The following is a 13,504-nucleotide window of genomic DNA, read 5'->3' as shown; positions in this document are numbered from 1 at the left end:
CCCTGGGTGGGGGGAGAGGGAGGGTTTGACTGGTGGGGAGGGGTGGGATTTTTAGGGTCTTGGTTTTATTTTATCCATTGTTAGCCACCACGGGCTGGTTGGCCAGGAGCAGTGGCCTATAAATATGACCAATAAATAAATAGGCAAGAAATAAAATTGAGAACCTTTGTCCTTTGTTGTGTTATGTCAGTATTCAGAAATATCCCGTTCTTCGTCATCAACATTCAAGACTTTCCTTATGTTCATTTTAAAAGGATTTTGTTACCAATCAGCTGTTGGTTCAGTATCTCTTTCCCGCCGGAGACATGGCTCTAGGGGAGGAGCAATGCCTTTTGCAGTTACAGCCAAAGTTATTAATCTCCTTGCTTCAAAACAACATTATTATTATTATTTTTGCCCTGCTAGCAATAATAAAAACAATTAAATGGGTTGTTGTTACAATGTAGCAATAATTAAGATTATTTTTATTTACCAAGCACCTTCCCTGCCGAGGTGCTCAGACTCCTGTTTGACATCATAAAAACGTAATTAGGGAGCCGTAAAATATAAAGAGAAGCAGAACTCGTTAAACCCCAGACAAGTTGTGAATGCTAATATGAAAACGTCTCAGTGTGGCTTCCTGGAACTTTTGCACCAGAAGTGCCTGCAAAATTAACCCTTCGACCATTTCTCTCCATGCACATATATCCTTTGACCTTCTGCAAGTGCTGATTCATGCATGAAAGCAGCAAGCCTACTGAGTTTGAGAAAAGAGGGGAGCATCTTATGGTTAGCGTTACCAACCTCCTAGTGGTATCTGGAGAACTTCCATGATTACAACTGGGGTTAAAAAACCTTTGTTATGTCTTTGTAAAGTATTGTCTCAGGGGTCAATGGTTTTTTGCCATCTGTGGAAGTTATTGTATGTTGATATTGGGTTTTTTTAATGAGATTTTATGGGGGGGGGTTATTGTATTGTATGGATTTTTGTGTAAGCCGCCATGAGCCATTCTCTGAGAGTGGCAGGCTAGAAATCCAAATAATGATAATGATAATGATAACGATAATGATAATGATAATATATTTTAAAAAGAATTTTACAAAGTTCACCACCCCAAGGCTATTAGGAAGGGATCATCTATAAATCTAATAAATAATAATATTAATAATAATAATAATAATCTAATAAATAATAGCAGTAGTAGTAGAATGAGACTAAATATCTTTTAATGTGTGTGTGTTGGTGTGTGAATAAACTAATAGCTTAGTTCTTTGAAAATTATTGTTGATTGTGATACTTTCCTTGCAAAAAAAAATAAGAATAAACATCCTTAATCCTTCTTTTAAAAAAAGAAAGGAAAAATACGGATAATTGCTGTGCTTCTTCTGAAAAGGCCAGAGCTTTGCGAGACCCTGACGGTGGCGGCAAGCAATCTGTTCCCAAATGCACCCTCCGCTGCATGTAATGAGCGGAAAGCAGTTTGCAATCCAGAAGTGATTGAGTAATGAAAGGATTTAGCATGGAAAGATGAGGGGGAAGAATACAAAGAACAGGCCTTGTTATGAACAAGAATGTTATTTGAAGGAGGGTGTTTACTTAGCAGCCCATAATCAAGGCAGGAAAGACCTACCCTTATTAAAGCGAAAACATTTATAAACGATCTTTTCCCTAACAATATGATTGTATTTAAACTAACTCAAGGAGTGTTTCTTCCCCTCAAGCTTTGAAGAGTGCCAGGCAAATGGGGTGGTGCCTTCTATGACATGGGCTGACTGAAGTAATAAGAAGCCATATTAACTGAAGAGAGAGAAGGGTGGGGGGAAGACCTTGCAAATTGGAAGATTTTAGCCATTAAGCATGGATAAAAAAGCAAGCAATGTGGGGGAAATCCAGCTGTGGAGGATGAGGATGAGGGTGATGTTTCATGTCTTTTCCTGCACCAAGACAAAAACCTCTCTGCCACACAATTCAAAACTTTATAAGGTATCACAAATGCATTATGGGATATACTGTAACAGTCAGTTTTGCCAACCTCCGGGAAGCACCCGGACATCTTGTCTTGGCAGTAGCATATGTGAAAAGGATCAAGGAGAACATACATTGAACATGAATCAGCAGTGTGACTCAGTGGCTAAAAAGGCAAATGGGATTTTGAGCTGTATCAAAGAGAGCAGGGGTAGTCAACCTGTGGTCCTTCCGATGTTCATGGATTACAATTCCCATGAATTGTAGTCCGTGAACATCTGGAGGACCACAGGTTGACTACCCCTGAAACAGAGTATCATGTCCAGGTCACGGGAGGTGTTGGTATCGCTTTACTCTGCTCTGGTTAGACCTTGCTTAGAGTACTGTGTTCAGTTTGGGGCACCCCAATTGAAGAGGGATGTAGGCAAACTAGAGCATGTCTAGAGGAGGGCAACAAAGATGGTGAGAGGTTTGGAGACCAAGACATATGAAGAAAGGTTGGGGGAACTTGGTCTGTTTAACCTAGAGAGGAGACGACTGAGAGGGGATTTGATAACCATCTTCAAATATTTAAAAAGGTGCCATATAGAGCAGGGGTAGTCAACCTGTGATCCTCCAGATGTTCATGGACTACAATTCCCATGAGCCCCTGCCAGCGAATTCTGGAAGGGGCTCATGGGAATTGTAGTCCATGGACATCTGGAGGACCACAGGTTAACTACCCCTGATAAAGAGGATGGAGCAGAGTTGTTCTCTCTTGCCCCAGAGGAATGGACCAGAACTAATGGAATTAAATTAATGCAACAGAAATTTCGTCTAAACATCCAGAAGAAGTTCCTGACAGAGCAGTTTCTCAGGCTTCCTTGGGAGGTGGTGGATTCTCCATCTTTGGAAATTTTTAAATAGAGGCTGGAAAGTGATCTGACAGAGAGACTGATTCTGTGAAGATGGCAGGTTACAGTGGGGTTGTGAGTGTCCTGCATAGATCAGGGGATTACCCAGGAGGCCCCTTCCAAATTATTTTATAATTCTATCTGCTGCTATCAGGATTGCTCTCCAGGTGATCGAGATCAGTTCCCCTGAAGAAAATGGCTGCTTTGGAGGGTGGAAGACATGATTACTGCCGAGGTTCCCCTCGTCTTCTAACACCACCTCCGTTGGTCAGGCTGAAAGTAAAACCAAGATTGCACTAGTGGAACTGAGAGTGCCATTAAAGACTTTTTCCAGGAGTTGAACCTAATCCTACTGGAGGAATTAGTTATTCTGTTTAAAGGGTTGGCAGAAGTTGACATATTCCTATGAATATAAACTAGGGGGAAAAGTTAGCAGTTTTCTTCCACCTTCAATGTGTGTTGACTCGGAGCTGGTCGAAAAGGAGCTGGTCGCCCGCACATCGGGCCGCGCCCGTGGGCCGTGCCCCCGCATCGGGCCGCGCCCACGAGGCGCGCCCACAGGGGCGCGGCCCGGCCCGGCCCCAATTCCTTCTCCCCGCCCTCCCGCAGTAAGAAGCTTCCCGGGCCGCAAGCTTGCGGCCTGGGAAGTTTTTTACTGCGGGGGGGGGGGGGGGCGGGGAGAGGGAGCCGTGGCCCGGCGCCATGGCCTTTGCGGCCCGGCACCGGGCTGCTGCCCGCAGGTTGGGGACCACTGCTCTAACCCACAACCCCTGGAGGCTGGCACCCCTATGTGGCAGCCATTTTGTGGTTAGTTCTGCCTCCCCCAGCAGCCATTGTTAACAGACTGCCTAAAGTGTCAGTAGGGAAACTGAATTCCCCATACCTCACTATCTACTGCAGTGCTAGTATAACCTCTTCTTGGATGAGTTCTATAGGGCTAAGCCAATTAGTTCACAAAGGTTGCATTCCACCTTGCTAAATTACTGTCATCTGGACAGCACTTTGCAAAATTCAAACTTATGAAGTCAGTAGAAAATGAAAGTGTAGCAGACTATTACTGGGTTAGGACTGCAATTTTCTCAGGCTGCTGAAGAACTCCAAACATAATAATTCAATTTAGCAGGTTTGGCTCTAACCTTTTGAGGCCTAGGGGGTACGGCACTGAATTTCTCCAGGTCTATTAAATGCTGGGTAGTCTCACAAAATGTTAATTTCAGTTCAGAAACAGGGAGAATATCCCCTATGTGCCATGCCCCCTCTGGGGGTACCCAATGCTTCGAGGGAGGAGGCTTTGCATGACTCCAGGTCCAGCATGGCATCAGATGAATAGTTGCTAAAGGCAGCAGAACCAGAGACCAATCCTTAGGGAAACAACTTGAAAGAGTCTGCAGAATGAGGGCTGAAGAGCAGGGTGGGGGTGAAGAGTTACACACGGTCCAAGCGTAATATTGGTTTGGGTTTTCGACCCAACCTCACTGGGCTCGCCACATAGGGCATCGAACAGCTCAGCTCAACGGAATGGCACAGGCAGGCTAGGCAAGTGGATTTGACAGTCCATTGCTGGAGCATGGAGTTGGAAGCATGCTGTCCAATCTCGGGGGCATGGAGCACAGGCAGCCTTGTCAGGGAAAGATTGAGACTAGCTGTAGCCACTTCATACCAGGTGTGGGGAGTTTTTGGAAAGGGGCTGGATCCAGGCTCCTCCAGGGGTGCAATATGTGCAAATGTAGCCTAGTTGCTTGGACATGCTATCTGCTCTGACAGCGAAACTCTGCTGGACTGCTGCTCGATTCCCGACCTCAACTACATTCCTGGATTTGACTCTGCTCAAACTTTCTGTGCTCCTGCTCCTTCCCTGGCTCCCCCCATCAAGCTCCTGGTTCCTCCCACTTCACCCTTGCCTTTCTGTTCCACAGCTTCCACAGTTAAAGACCCCGGACTGGACCTCGGCATTTCCTTGGGAACTTACTGCATTATGGACTGCTCTCCAGTCCATAACTTGACTCTTGGGTGTGCTTATGGACTGAGCTTTGGCAAAGGACTTTGGCTCAGCATTAGGCCAAGGGTGTTTGGTGATTGGACTCTGAGTGCATCCACCTGGCGGGGCAGCACACTATGGTTCCTAGCTCCCTCGACCACCAGCAAGACAGCCGGATCATAGCGGGTTACAAAATCAAATAAATAAAATACAGTCCCCTAAAAAAGACTCTAAACCATAGCAGTTAAAAATAAATTCCAGCAAGAACATGATGGCGGACCAACCCTCTACCAACCCTTGCTGGGGACCAGTGGGAAACAGCTGGCCACCATTGATAGAACATGATGAAATACCTTTCCTCCTTACTCCACCTTTGGGAGGGCCCCACAGATCTTATCTTTGCCCTGGCCTCAACCATAGACCTGGTGGAAGAGCTCTGTTTTGCAGGTACTGCGAAAAGCCAGAAGCTCCTGCAGGTGGCAAGTTGTAAGTGGGGGCCAACCCAGCTGGGAAGGCAGGGGCTTACCTTGAAAGGTGGCTGAAGAAGCACTGAATGAGGTGTGCACCTTTCTATGCTTTTCCCAAGTGGACACTTCCCTGGTGAGTGGTTTCTATGGCCAGGAGACCCATGTTCCCGGCTGGGAACTGGGAGAGGGGGCTTCCTGGTGCCATTTTTGATCCCTGCATGGTGAATGGAGGTCACCCTTACCCTCTCCCTCTTCCATGTTGGGCCAAAACTCCTTCAGGATGGGATGTTGGAATAAACGGCTGTAACACCCTCCCTGCCGCTCTGATAGCAGGGGTGGGAATAATAAGAACTTCCGCCATGTTGGGATTGTTTTAAAGTCTTTTAATGGGTATTTTAATGGGGATAGGACTGTTGTGACCCACCATGAGCCTACGGGGAGTGGCGGGAAATAAACAATAACAATAACAACAACAACAACAACAACAATAACATGTTTAAAGCCAAATTCAGATGTGTGTGCATCCTGATTGGAGCCCCTAAGATGATAGTCAATATCCTATAACCAAAATGTTAAGCAGTCATTCTTCCTGAAGAGTTAATAAAATAGGAATTTCATTTCATAGTGGTTGTTAAAGATTTGGCACTTTTAAAAATACTTCCAAGGGATGTCTAATTCAAAGCAAATGTTTTCCAATTATTACTTGAAGGCTTCATTACCTCCCATAATTCCTTGTTGTCTTTGGAGAGATTTACTCAGGTGAAAACTTCTTTTTAGCTCTGCCTTGTTAGATACTCAGTTGAATCAGACTTTGGAACAATGCCTTTTCTTTCCTGAACTAACAAATGGCAAGCAAGCACTCTGAAAAAGTGATATCATACTGATTTTTGGTCCTTGCGTGGATGTTTTGGAATTGAATTTTGACAGCATATCATGTGAGGTTTCCTTGACTCTTTGTTTAAAATGAAATTTACAGTCATTGGAAAGTCAAATCACTAGAGAAAAGAGGGTTGGATTCAGACATCTTTTCTACGCAACCTCTCTTTCTCTTTCTCTTTCTCTTTCTCTTTCTCGCACTATCCTGGATACGACATTTTCTTCCTTCTTATCTTCCTCCGTCTACCCTGGCCAGTACCCCCGTTTCCTTCCTTCCTTCCTTCCTTCCTTCCTTCCTTCCTTCCTTCCTTCCTTCCTTCCTTCCTTCCTTCTCCTTCCTTCCTTCCTTCCTTCCTTCCGGTTTTCTCCAGAGGAATTGATGCCTGGAGATCAGCTGTTATCCCTTAAGCTCTCCAGCCCCCCATCTGAAAGTTGGCAACCCAGCTTCCTGCTCATGGTGGAGGCATGAGGCATCAGACCCAGCCCTTGATATTAGAATCTGCTGCTTTTTAACCCCTTCACCATGCAGGACCTCAAGTTCGAGTTGGGAGCAGGGGGAGGAGGACCAGCACCCAAGAAAGACACAACGCAGGCAAGTGGCCTAGTTCCTGTAGTGTTCCTGGGTGCAATGGGCTTTGCCCCTAGTTGACCTATAAGAGTTTCTTTCAGGAGTGTGAGGTAGTCCTTGCTGCTCACGTATGAGTTGATGAACAGTCTGGATCAGGGGTGGACAAACTGTGGCCCTCCAGATGTCCATGGACTACAATTCCCATGAGCCTCTGCCAGCACTGGTCTAGATGCTTGTTTCCAAACCCCTGCCCACAAGGGAAGGTCAACCGAGTTCTAAAGAGAAAACCACACTGACCACAAAGCGACGGATGTTTCATAATTTTCTCAGGTTATAGAAAATAAGACGGTTTATGTTTTGATTTATCAAGATAATCCTCATGGCTGCTTCATAAAGCATAATAGGAATAACTGATAGGTTAGACTAGAACAGCATTTGGAACATTGCTGCCACCTCCATTCTGGAAAATGTTTAGTATGCTGTTGGCACCAGTTTTTGCTGTTCTCCTTATTAGTGAGTGAGGTGGCTCCCATTTCATATTAAATGGGAAAAGGATACCAAAATATGAAAACACCTTCCCTTGTGAGATTTCTTCCCCATTCAGAACCCATCTGAATCCTGGGTGCTTTTCAATTCTGTATGCCTTTTAATTTGTGTATTTTAATCTGCAGGTTTTTAAAATTTCATTAATTGGACTGGGACACAATGTGTCCTTACTATCTGGAGGCTGTAGTGTTAGCTGTCTTGGGTCTGAGGTGGGATAAAAAAATTAAATCAAGAAATATCACTTAGTCTTTGACCAACTGCAAACCTGAACAAAAAAATAAACAATAAAAATAATAAAATATAAAACACACATGTACATATACGTAAAAAAGAAAGAAAAAGAAACAGCAATTATATGGATTTAGGTATACACACCAGAACAAATCCTTTTTTCTTCCCTCACTCATGTCAGTGCTTTGTGTTAATTAATGTTTTATAGATAGTATGAGCTAATAAAAGAAAATCACAAAAATACCTAGTAATTTTAATAGGCTTCTTTCACCATTGTAGAATGACAGTTGGATACTTTGTGTTTCAAAGGAGGTGTTTCTCATGAGGGGAGAAGGGCCAACAAGCTTGAGGTACACGTAATGAAGATGAAGAAAAGTTTATTTTTATATGCCACCTTTGTCTACCAGGAGTTTCAAAACAACATAAAATTCCCTTCCCTTTCCTCTCCCCACAACAGACACCCTGTGAGGTGGGTGAGGCTGAGAGAACCCAGATATCACTGCCCGGTCAGAACAGTTTTATCAGTGCCATGGCGAGCCCAAGGTCACCCAGCTGATTGCATGTGGGGGAGCACATAATCTAACCTGGCATGCCAGATTAGAAGTCCGCACTCCTAACCACTACACCAAACTAGCTCTCAGCCTTTACCCGTTGCATTTTTGCTTGATCAACATCTCTAGAGTAAACAGAAATATTGTGCTGGCTCCAACTCATTGTTCTTTGATTCCAGCTGTTTAATATGAGTAATTATTTGGTATCCGGAGTATAAGTAAAATTTTGTAAGCGGTTTTTCATGTTTCCTTGGTCTTTTTCACATTGTTATTTTTGCTGCTTGTGTGTCCCTATTGCTTTGGTGTGTTTGTGAGTGTATGGGGGGTGGGGTGGGGATTCTGCACATTTTTTGCTAGCTCTAGTGGTCAATTCAATAGTGGTCAATTCTAGTGGTCAATTCTAGTGGTCAATTCTAGTGGTCAATTCAATTCAATATTACATTGTTGTATATCCGGCATATCTCCCTGAACTACAGGTTTTTATGCCTGGTATGATGCTGGTGATGTTAGCCTGACTCTTGGTGATCCTATGGCATAACTGCTGCCACAATTTCTGATTCCCCACAGCTTATTTTAGTTGTGTAATGTTCTGGCCAGTGTCCATTTTGATTGTATCTAGCCACCACATTCTTTGTTGGTCTGATACTGACCAATCTTAGCATAATTGTTTTCTCCAATGAGATGGATCACATGATATGGCCAAAGTAAATGAACCAGAGTTTTATGATTTTGCTGCCCAGTGTTATATCAGGCTTTATGCACTGTAGTATTTCATTTGCTCGTGACTTTTGGAACCCAAAGAAGCTGTCTCCAACACCAGAGTTCAAGTGAATTGATTCTTCTCTTGTCTGATTTTTTCATCATCCAACTTTCACAGCCATTAGTGGCTACTGTAAATATGATAGATCAAAGTAATCTACTTTTGGTAGTCAGACTTATATCCTTGCTTTTCCATGTTCGGTTCAAACTCATCATTGCTGAGTGACCCAGAGCAATTTATTTTTACACTGCAAATTGCTACTCACATCAATTTGTCATCCAAGAAAAATGAATTTTTGAATGCATTTGATCTCTTCATCATCAATTGTTATTGTGACATGTCTGTTTTTTACAGTGGCCATCATTTTTGTCTTTTTAATGTTTAAGAAAAGGCCAAATTTCTTGCTTAATTTATTGACCTTTGTAATCAGCTTTCAGGGCTTCCCACAAGTTGTTGCGATAAAAATAATCGAAAGCTTTCTTGTAGTCAGTAAAGCAATCATACATTTATGTCTGATATTCCCGTGACATTTCCAAAATCCAGCACAAATTTGCTATGTGATTAACAAGTGCCATGTCCCCATCAAAAGCCAGCTTGGATATCTGGTAACTCCCTCTCAATGGTTGTTGCTATGCGTTGTTGTACGATTTTGAGCAGGATCTTACTAGCATGAGCAATGAGGGCTATTGTATGGTCATTGGAACAGACTTTTGAGTCACCCTTTTCTTGTCATTGGATAAACATAGATCATTTCCTCTCCTCTGGCCAGTTATTAGTTTCCCAGATTTTCTGGCACAAAGTTGCCATAGTTTGGATTGGTACGCATCTCAGCAATTCCATGGGTATGATGTCAATGCCTGGGGCCTTGCTGTTTGGCAGTTGACTCAAGGCTCCTTAGACTTCCTTCTCAACAATTGCCAGTTCAAGTTCTATTACTATTTTTCATTTTGAAGAGAGCAAACTTCCACTATAAATGTGTACAGTTCTTCTGTGTATTCTCTCTACTTGTTCTTGATGCTCCGTTTGTCAGGCAGTTCCTTCTTGTGTTTATCTTTTATAATAGTTTTGTAAACAGCAAATGGCATTCAGAACCTCTTTACTTGTGCGGAAGCATATATCATGTGTCCCTTTTTGCAATTGTCTTCTAACTGTTTGCATTCCTAATTCCCGTAAGCTTCACTGTCTGTTCTTCCTGCCATTTGAAAATGTCAGGTATATTGCAGTGTAATATTGAATCAACCACTAGAGGGAGCAAAACACATGTGGGAAAAAAAAACAAAAGCAATAGGAATATACAAGCAATGAAAATAAGAATGTGGCTGAAAACTTTTTTCTTTTCTTTTTTCTTTTTTGTAAAATCAGTTACTAAAAATGGGGGAGGGAGCTTCTACATTTATGATCTGCCTATGGGATTCCTGGAATCAACCTACTGGGAATTCTTGGACACTACTGGAATAAGAACAGCTTTTGGTATGATCCTCCAGAGTTATTATGGAGAATGGGGAAATGACAATGGACCAGTTAAAATGAATCTAGAATTAAACCTTAGAAACTATATTTCTCATTCCAAGTACCGATATTCTCTCTCTCTCTCTCTCTCTCTCTCTCTCTCTCTCACTCTCTGCATTATTATTCAATGGAAGAACTTTTAGTTCTGCACACAGTAGATTTTTAAGCTCACTATTTGAAAGCCCTTTTTAAATTTGGTTGTAGATAATAGAAGAATTCTGACTATGAAGTTGGCCCCATGAGAATGGAACATGTCCATTTATGGCTGGAAGCTGAGAACAGCTGAGTCAAATGCAAATCAGAGAAGAGATATGGGGAAGCTGACCTGCTCAAGTGCCTTGTAATATCTTGGTGGTTTGGGGTGTATGGAAATCTACCCATAATTATACATTATTCTTTTGCATCTCTTTAGGTATCCCCTTTTGGATGTGCCTATTTTGGGGCATATTCTCTCCCTTCTACTGTAAATGATATGATGAATGAGTAAAAAGTTTGAAAACATTTTACTCACATTTCCAATAACTGGGGCAAACAGATGTTCCTTAGACATAGGAGGGTGTCCAGGAGAGATGCAACAAAAAGCCATTCCATTTAACTCTACAAACCCACTGATAGATAAATAGTAATAATTTCCCCCCTCTGCCAGTGAATCAGCTGGAATGCCACAAACTGTACTTCTCAGAGGGATATATTTGAAAGCAACCCATTCTCTTTCCCAGAGTAGTCTGGGAGAACAAGTCACAGCTTTTTTGGTATTCACTTTGATTGTCAATATTGCCTCAAGGGTTAGTGGTGGAGACAGGATGACTTGTCTTCGTTGAAGACCTTGTTGCCAGGATGAAAGCTCCTCCCTGACAGGCATTTGGCTTTCAAGTAGGCAACCTCAGATTACCATTTGGCCATGTCCAATCACAGATACATGAAGGGGAAGCAAGGAGGACTGAGCAGAAGGCTGACATAACGTGTCCTTTGAGAAAGCATTGTCACCTCAGGACATGTTTCACTCCGCTAAGGACTCACCTGAGGCAACAGGGATTGTTCACCACTCTAGTCCAGAACCAAGGCTTCGTGCCTCAGTCTTTATTTGTGCCACTTCAGTTTCACAGGGAAACATAAGAGGTTTTCTTTCTGCCGACACTCTGTTTGTGTGATGAGTATAAGGTTTGCGGTTCCCTCTTAGCTGCTTTTCTACAAATTAGATGATTTAGGTAATCTCTGAGAGCTGCATGGGGAGAGCTGCATGGGGAGAATCTCTGAGAGCTGCATGCAGTATGGAAAGATAACTGTCCTGTGAATTCTAGGCATTAAGTGGCATTGCTTTTAAGATGAATATATATTTGGCATTGGCTACCCTGTCTCTATGCTACCTGCCATATTTTCCAACAACCCTCTGTGAACATGAACGTAAGGTGAGGTTAGAATCATAGAGTTGGAAGGGTTCTCCAGGATCATCTAGTCCACCCCACTGCACAAGGCAGACACTCACGACTCCCTACCCACCCACAGTGACCCCAATTTCATGCCTAAGTGATTCCCCTCACCAAAAATCTCCAGAATCCAGCCTGGCCTGGAGGAAATTCACTTACCATTGCACAGTGGTGATCAACAATTCCCTGGGTATGCAAGGAAGGGCCACAAGAGACAAACACAGGCACATCACTTCCTGACCACCCCCTCACAATCTGCCTAAGTTCACCAGGCCCACTATTTAACAACTGAATTAACTGTTAAGTATTTAATTATGTTCTCTTCATCTCTGCATTCAAAAGCCTCTGCCAAGATTTCCTCCACTAATGCAATACTCTTTTGCACTTTACAGTGATGCAGAAACAAAATTCACAGCCTGACTGTGCAGATAGGAAAAAGCTTGATTCTTAATTGATGTGGTTGCCAGATCAAGTAGAACTTTCATCTCCAGCTTGGTGTAGTGTTTAAGAGTGGGCGGCCTCTAATCTGGAGAGCTGGGTTTGATTTATTCTAATTGTTGATACACTGGATTGTGTTTTAACTGTTTTACTGTGAGCCGCCTTGGGCCGGCAGTTGTCGGGAGAGGCAGGATACAAATATAAAAATAAATAAATGAATGCAATGCAATACCCCATTCTTAAAATTAAAATTAAAATGCCCCAGGTGGTTCCACTGTGATGTGCTGCACTCCAAAGCTACCTGGGGCATTTTTTTCTACCTTCCAAGATGCAGTTGTTGTGGTCGCAGTTGGGGAGGATCCAGTCTAGGACTGCCTGATTCTTCCCTTCTCTATGACCCAGGACCAACATAGGCCACATTGGTGCCTGGGGCTTTTTTGCAGAATTATCCACAATTTACAAGCAGAATTATTCACAATCCCTTGCCATGGGTCAAATGAGGGCTTGAGTGGGGCCCGGCCTGGAATGGCCCCAGTCCGGCCCTGACATCATGCGGAACCAGGAATTTGCCCTGCCATGGGATGAGCGGTAAAATGGGGCAAATTCCCGGTGTGGAAAAAGTCAGGAGAATATCATTTGAAAATATCAGGAAGCTCCTAATCTAAATGCAAATGTGCTAACTACATATCTCTTCTGATCCCCCTGATATTCTTCTTGTGCTGTTACCTCATGTACATTATAGAGCTTGCATATCCAGGCATGATAGATGGAAACATCAAGACCATTTTTATCATTTCATTGTGTCCGCTTTGCTTCGCCCCCTTCCCCAGGATTTTAAAGCTAGATTTGTATGGGAGGACATTTAATTGCAGCTAGGCTACTGTTCTATTCTATTCATTTTTTAATTTTTGAAATTATTATTAGGTGTTCTGTTTGTGTTTTACTCCCTTTTTCAGAACAAGGGCAGGATATTTATTTACACTGTGCCTCTCATTCCAGAAGTGCCTTATATCAGTGGTAGTCAACCTGTGGTCCTCCAGATGTTCATGGTCTACAATTCCCATGAGCCCCTGCCAGCATTTGCTGGCAGGGGCTCGTGGGAATTGTAGTCCATGAACATCTGGAGGACCACAGGTTGACTACCCCTGCCTGATATCATTATTCTCTCCTCCACTTTATCCTCTCAAGAACCCTGTGAGGTAGGTGAGGCTAAGAATGTGTGACTGTCCCCAGGTCACCCAGTAAGATCCTATGGCACAGATGGGGACATGTCCCTGGATTTCCCAAATCCTAGTCTGGCATTTTAACCACCATG

This window comes from Paroedura picta, chromosome 9 (assembly GCF_049243985.1).
Source record: "Paroedura picta isolate Pp20150507F chromosome 9, Ppicta_v3.0, whole genome shotgun sequence".
Lineage (NCBI taxonomy): Eukaryota > Metazoa > Chordata > Lepidosauria > Squamata > Gekkonidae > Paroedura > Paroedura picta.
Note: the sequence above shows the minus strand (reverse complement) of the source record.